The sequence below is a fragment of the Pleurodeles waltl genome, chromosome 4_2, assembly GCF_031143425.1.
Source record: "Pleurodeles waltl isolate 20211129_DDA chromosome 4_2, aPleWal1.hap1.20221129, whole genome shotgun sequence".
Classification (NCBI taxonomy): domain Eukaryota; kingdom Metazoa; phylum Chordata; class Amphibia; order Caudata; family Salamandridae; genus Pleurodeles; species Pleurodeles waltl.
This window is the reverse complement of record NC_090443.1, coordinates 838,214,095-838,221,170: the sequence shown is the minus strand read 5'-3', so window position 1 is coordinate 838,221,170 and position 7,076 is coordinate 838,214,095.

The window sequence follows — 7,076 nt, the reverse complement described above, 5'->3', positions numbered from 1 at the left end:
CATCAAAGACATACTTGTGAAAAGTCATTATGTTGCACCAAATGTAAAGAACTGGTTGAGTAATGAAAACATAGGCTTTTATAAATGCAATAAATGTAAAGTAGGTCAAATAGCAAAGAATATAAGAACATTCAAAGATTATAAAGGAAAAGAGATATATAAGAGAATGACTTGTGATAGCCAATATGTGGTTTACTTCATTGAATATTAATGTGGTTTACAACTCATAGGTAGCACCATCTGTCCTTTAAAGACAAGAATTCTCAAACATGTAAGAGTGATACAACATACAGATCAGAGTTACTCTATTGCAAAACATTATATGACAGAACATACAAAGGATTGGAAAAGTATCAGGTTCTTTGGTCTGGCTCAGATAAAGAAAAATTAATGTGGAGGTGATAGGACTCTCAAATTAAGACAACTGGAAAGTAAATACATCATCCAATTACGTACAAAAATACCTTATGGATTGAATAATGATGAGGAATTATTTGCTCATTTATAAATTGATAAAGGTTGATAAGGATGTAATTGAGTAAGCATATCAAGTAGTATATGCTATATGTTAATTTGAAGGTCATATATATATGAGTTTCAATAGATAATCAGATGTATAATATTTTCTTTTTTAAGAAAAATGAAAAGTGAATTCAGTGCATTGTATTTTAGACTTAATAATCAGTATTCAAATATCAATAGTGAAAAGATATATGATTTCTAGTAATGAGTTGCATAAGGCAAGTAGTATCAATGAGAAATGTGATGAAGTGATCATCATAGATTTATACAATAACTTCAGATTTATAAGCACTGAGCTTTGTATATATAGGATAATTCGAATTGACATGTCTTTTTGAAAATGATTGATCTGCACTTAGCTGTAATTTATCAAAACAAAAATGTTTAATTAATTTTTGTTTTCACGCTATTTGCATGCAATGTGACTAGACTAATTATATGCAAATTATAGTGTTGGTGGCTGTTAAATTCTAAATAAAGACACTTTAATTGGACTTCTGGGGTGCGATGAATATCTTTTAAATGTTATATATATATATATATATATATATATATATATATATATATATTGGGGGATCCCCTTTTTTAAAATAAATTAATTTCATTGTTATTGTGGAGAACCCCTTTTATTAATGACCCTTATACATATGCCCCCTACCCACGCTAAAACCCTAAAATACCCTTACTACCCAATACCTTATCCACCTCTAAACCCTAAAAATACCTTTTCCACCCAATACCATTACCCTCCCCTAAACATACCCTTACAGCCAAATACCCTTATTCTCCCCTGAGCCCTAAAAATACTCTTCCCACTCAGTACCTTTACCTCACCCTATACCCTAAAGATAGCCACACACCCATACCTCTACCCACCCCTAAAATAACTTTTCCATCCAATACCCTTACCCAACCCTAAACCCTGAAATATCTTTACCACTGTATACCCCTACTCACCCTACACCCTAAAAACATGCTTACAATCCAATACACTTACCCATCCCTAAAATGCTAAAAATACTCTTTCCACCCAGAATCCTTACCCACCCCTAACCATACCCTTTCCACCCAATTTCTTTACTCACCCATGACCAGTAAAACAGCCTTACAACTCAATACCCTTACCCACCCCCTGTCCTCTCACCTCCAGGCTAACCTTTGACACCAATATACCGGAGTGGGCGATGCACCGTAAGAGGAAAAGGGGGAAATAAAGCAATGGAGAAGGAGTTGGTTCCGAAGGAAGCGCTGCTCACACTACGGGAAGTCAGGTTACCCCCTGTCCAAGCAAGGACCCTCACTCTAGTCAGGGTAAAGGAGAATCACCATCAGTTAACCCTCGCTCACCCCCTTGATAGCTTGGCACGAGCAGGCATGCTTAACTTCAGAAGCAATATGTAAAGTATTTGTACCAACACACACAGTAACTCAGTGAAAGCAATACAAAATGACACAACACAGGTTTAGAAAAATAGGTAGTTTTTTTCTAAACACATCAAGACCAAAATGACAAACATCCGACATACACAATTCAAGTTATGAATTTTAAAAAGAATAAGGTGGTCAATATGACATTGGCGGTGAGTGATAAAGTGGCAGTAATACCGCCAACGGTATTACTGGTAATACCGCCAAATTATGACCATGGCAGTGATAACTCCCATAGACAGCCAATGTACCACACCAACTGTCACGGTGTTAACACCACTGACCACGGCAGTAGCCATCAACAGCCAGGCGGAAAACAAGGTACCGCCCATGATATTATGACACAGCACACCGCCACGATTTCCGGGGCAGTACCAACGCCATCAAAGGCCTGGCGGTAACACAAAAAAGAATATCAAAGACTCACTATTAGAGACACAGAGAAGATCAACGCTGCCATGGAACTGGAACTGCAGATTTCCCGATGCTTTTCTATGCCATGTTCCACCTGGAACACCAACGCTGACGACGACGGTGAGTACAGCCGCCTAGCACACAAGGGAGGGAGGGAGGAAAAGGACGGTGACACATACACGCACAACACTCACCATTCACACACACGCCATACACAGAACCAGCTGCAGACAAAAAACAATGTCACATGACACACGTCATAATAATGCAAGGACAACAGTAAGGCAGAATTTAAAATGTATTTGCATGACAAAAACCACCATTAGAACCGAAGTTACAAATATTATACATTAACCATTGTCCAGAAAGGGCCAATGCCCAGTCCAAAGTACAAAAGGCCCACATGTCCACAGGGCAGTGTCCAAGCCCTAACTTGATCCTGACATTCACCGCACCAAACTGTGCAGGGGCAATATGTTGGAAGAGTGCAGGCACTTCAGGGGGATGGGGGGGTTGTGGTACCTCAGCTGAAGTGGGGAACTCACCCACTGGTTCTGGAGGGGGCTCCATGCCCATTTCCCAATGCTGTGGAGTGCAAGGTCATAGTCTCTGAAGTGGGGAACTCGCCCACTGCTTCTGGAGGGGGCTCCATGCCCATTTCCCAATGCTGGGGAGTGCAAGGTCACAGTCTCTGAAGTGGGGAACTTGCCCACTGCTTCTGGAGGGGGCTCCTTGTACAACAGTCCCTGGAGGGTGGCCTACATGCCCTCTGCTGGAGGTGAGGGCTGCATTGTCTCTGCTGGGGGAGGTGTCCCCTGGGCAGCCTCTGCTGGAGGTGAGGGCGTCTTGCCTTTCATTGGTGGTTGATTGGGAACCACTACTGTCATTGATGGTTGGTGGTTGAGTGGGAACCTCTTCTGTCACTGGTGGCTGAGTGGGAACCGCTGCTGTCATTGGTGGTTGAGTGAGAACCGCGGCTGTCATTGGTGGTTGAATGGGAACCTTACCCTCCCTGGCTGGTGGAGTGTGATCCTTCCCTTTCCTGGCTGGTGGAGTGGGATCTTTCCATTTCCTGTCTGGTGGAGTGGGATCCTTCACTTTCTTGCCTCCGCAACTAGGACGTGCCTCCACTGTCCCTGTGGACTGTTTGGCTGAGGTGCTGGGTTGGGGCGTTGGGACCTTGCTCTTACGTGCGGGACGGGGAGTCAAGGGGGAGGGGAGCGGTCAAGTTGGGCAAGGAAAAGATTCTTAGGGATGGTGGGGCGGGATGAGGGAGGAGAGATGGGAGTGGAGGTTGATGGAGTGGTTGTTGGAGTAGTACGTCTGCTGGACTTGGGTGCAGGTGCATGGGCAGTGTGCTGATGTGAGATGGATGGCTGTTGGGTGTCGGAGTGCTTGCATTTGAGTCCCTTGGGGGGGGGAGACAGGGTGGGAGAGGACACAGGGGACGCGTGGATGGATGCTGTAGAGGTGTCTGCTAGTGAGGTGTGTGTCCTGCTTCGTGTGGTGATTGTGGTGATGGCTGTTGAAGCAGTACATGCAGGTGTGAGTGCGAATGTGACTGAAGGAGGAGGAGGGGGAGACAGTGGAGGCAGTGGATGTTGGTGTGTGTGCAACTGTATGGTGTTTGTGTGAGTACTTGTAGCCTGAAGTGTGGTGCCTGTGTTTGACTGTGCTACTCTTGTCTGATGTTTTGTGTGCCTGCTTGTCTGTATGTGTGCATGGGATGGGTTGGGGTTGAGGAGACTGGAAGGTGCATCAGAGCGGAGGCCAGAGCCTGGAATGATCTCTGTTGGGACGCCAATCCACCATGGATGCCCTCCAGGAATGCACTGCATTGCTGCATCTGGGATACTAGCCCCTGGATGGCATTCACTATGGTTGACTGCCCTACAGAGATGGTTCACAGGAGGTCAATAGCCTCCTCAATCAGGGCAGCAGAGCTCACTGGGGCAGGGCCTGAGTTGCCTGGGGCGAAGGGGAGGCCCACCCTCCTGGGTGAGCGGGCACTGGTAACTCTGTGAGGGATTACTGGGAGGGTGGTGCTGGTACGGGGGTAGCGGCTGTACCTGGAGCTGGGGTGATCCCAGAGGTGTCCGCCACCACCAGGAAGCTCCCATCGGAAGAGAAATCAGAGTTAGTGTTGTCACCTACTGTCTCTGCCGTGGTGCTCCCCTTGCCCTCTGTCCCACTGGGTCCCTCGGCGTCGGTGGACTCTGCCTCCTACGTCCTATGGGATGCAGCTCCTTCTTTCGCCGGTGCCCTTGCTCCTCCGGCAGATGATGCTAATGTACACATGGACAGGATGACAGAATAAAAAAGGGGGGGGGCGAGAGAGAAATGGAACACTGGGTCAGTTACAGCACCAACATCACAGCTGGCATACGCATTACCATCACACACAGGGTTTAGGATTGAGCACTATGGCAATCAATTGGCTAGGTACCACAGCAAAATGAGGGCCAAACACTGTCAACTGCAGCCCTCCTGGGACCCACTAAGCCCTGTCTGACATGGAATACAACCTAGCTAGGTTTCCTGAATTTGCTCTACACTCCTTACCCTTGAGCTGGGTCATGCTGCAATGTTTCACCTGGCATTAAGGGGCACCCACTGACTCACAACCACTACCAGGATCCCATGGCACCTACCAATGATTGTAGTTATGCACACTGTACTCACCCCCTTGTGGCTGCTGTGATGCGCTCAAGCGCCCATCCAGCTCTGGGTAGGCCACTGCCAGTATGTGGGCCATTAGGGGGGTCAGGTTCAGACGGGCACCCCTTCCTCGTTGGGAGGCCATCCCCAGCTGGGCCTCCCACCTTTTCCTACAGTGGGTGCTCCGCCTACTGTAGACCCCCAGGGTCCGTACGTCCTTGGCAATGGCACACCACAATCCCTTCTTCTGATGGGTGCTGACCTGCACAGGTAATACAGACGGAAGGACACCATTACACATGCAATCCAGCCTGTCACACATATGGCCCACAAATCCCATTTCCATCTCCATTGGCACACACTTCACCTGGCGCCCACCATGTACACTGCCAACATACATACCACCCCACCCCCCAAAATTACACGATGCCTGCACACACATATCTCCATGCAACCTTGGCACATGCATTGTGCCCAAGGTGTACTCACCTGTTGGTCTGGAGGCCCATACAGCAGTCCATACTGGGGTAGGACCCCTTCCACCAAACGCTCCAACTCCTCCGAAGTGAAGCCAGGGGCCCTTTCCCCGGTCACATGGGCCATGGTAGGTTCCAGACACAGGTCACAACAGCACATGCAGGATAGGTGTTGTCCTGTGGAAAGACAGGAATCAAGTGAGGACTAGACAGAAAATGGCGGTCACGTCTGTGGCAGTGTACACCGTTACCGCCTCCGTTGATCCCCATTGGCCACTGTACTCCATAGAGCTCCATATTAGCCAATGAGGAATTGTACGGCATTGCGAGACCGCCTTCCGTCACGACGCCCGTCGGCGGAGTTACCTCACTTCCACCTATCCCTGCATACAGGACAGGCGGTCGCCATTTAATTGTGGTGGACAACATTCAGATAATCCATAACTGCGTCATTGCTGATGATTAAACGTACATTGCCATTCCCACTGTCCCATCACCTTAATGTTCTATGTACACTGAGGTGGTGGTTCCATTGTTGAAATTGTGACAGCCTACTCACTCTTGTGTCCCTTAGATATCTACGACTGCAGATGAATAGGAGGAAGAAACAAGCCCCCATATACAGACCCCTTGTGGACTTGGCTAAACTGGAGGACAGGCACATAATACTCACCTATAGACTGAACAGGGCCACAATCACAGAGCTGTGTGCCCAATTGGAACCTGATCTGATATCAGCTATCCGTCATCCCACTGGGATCCCCCCTCTTGTGCAAGTCCTATCAGTGCTCCATTTCCTGGCAACTGGTTCTTTACAAGTGACAGTGGGCTTGGCAGCAGGAATGTCACAGCCAATGTTCTCAATCGTGCTGGCAAGGGTCTGTCTGCCTTGGTCAAACACATATGCAGCTACATCGCTTTCCTCCATGTAGAAGATTTGGCCACTGTGAAGGCAGGATTCTATGCAAAGGGACATATACCAAATAATGTTGGGGTGATTGACGGAACACAAATTGCATTTTCCCCACCACCAGAATGAACAGGTGTTCAGGAATCGGAAGAGTTTCCACTCACTCAATGTGCAAATGGTGTGCCTGGTGGACCAGTACATCTCCCACGTCACTGCCAAGTATCCTGGTTCGGTGCATGACGCCTTTGTTCTGAGGAATAGCAGCATCCCACAGCTAATGGCACAACTACAGAGGCAAAGAGCATGGCTAATAGGCAAGCCTGAGTGCCCACCCAATGTATGTCAGTGTATGCCTTCTGGTGTTAACCCCATACCATTGTGTAAGGCTAATGTTTGTTCCTCATTACTTGCAGGTGACTCAGGCTACCCAAACCTATTGTGGCTCCTGACCCCTGTGAGGAATGCCAGGACAGGGGCTGAGAATCGTTAAAATGATGCACATGGGCGAACCAGGAGACTTATCGAAAAGACCTTCGGCCTCCTGAAGGCCAAGTTCAGATGCCTGCACCTGTGCTACTCACCCGAGAAAGTCTGCCAGATAGTAGAGGCATGCTGCATGTTGCACAACCTGGCCCTCAGATGACATGTGCCTTATCTGCAGGAGGAGG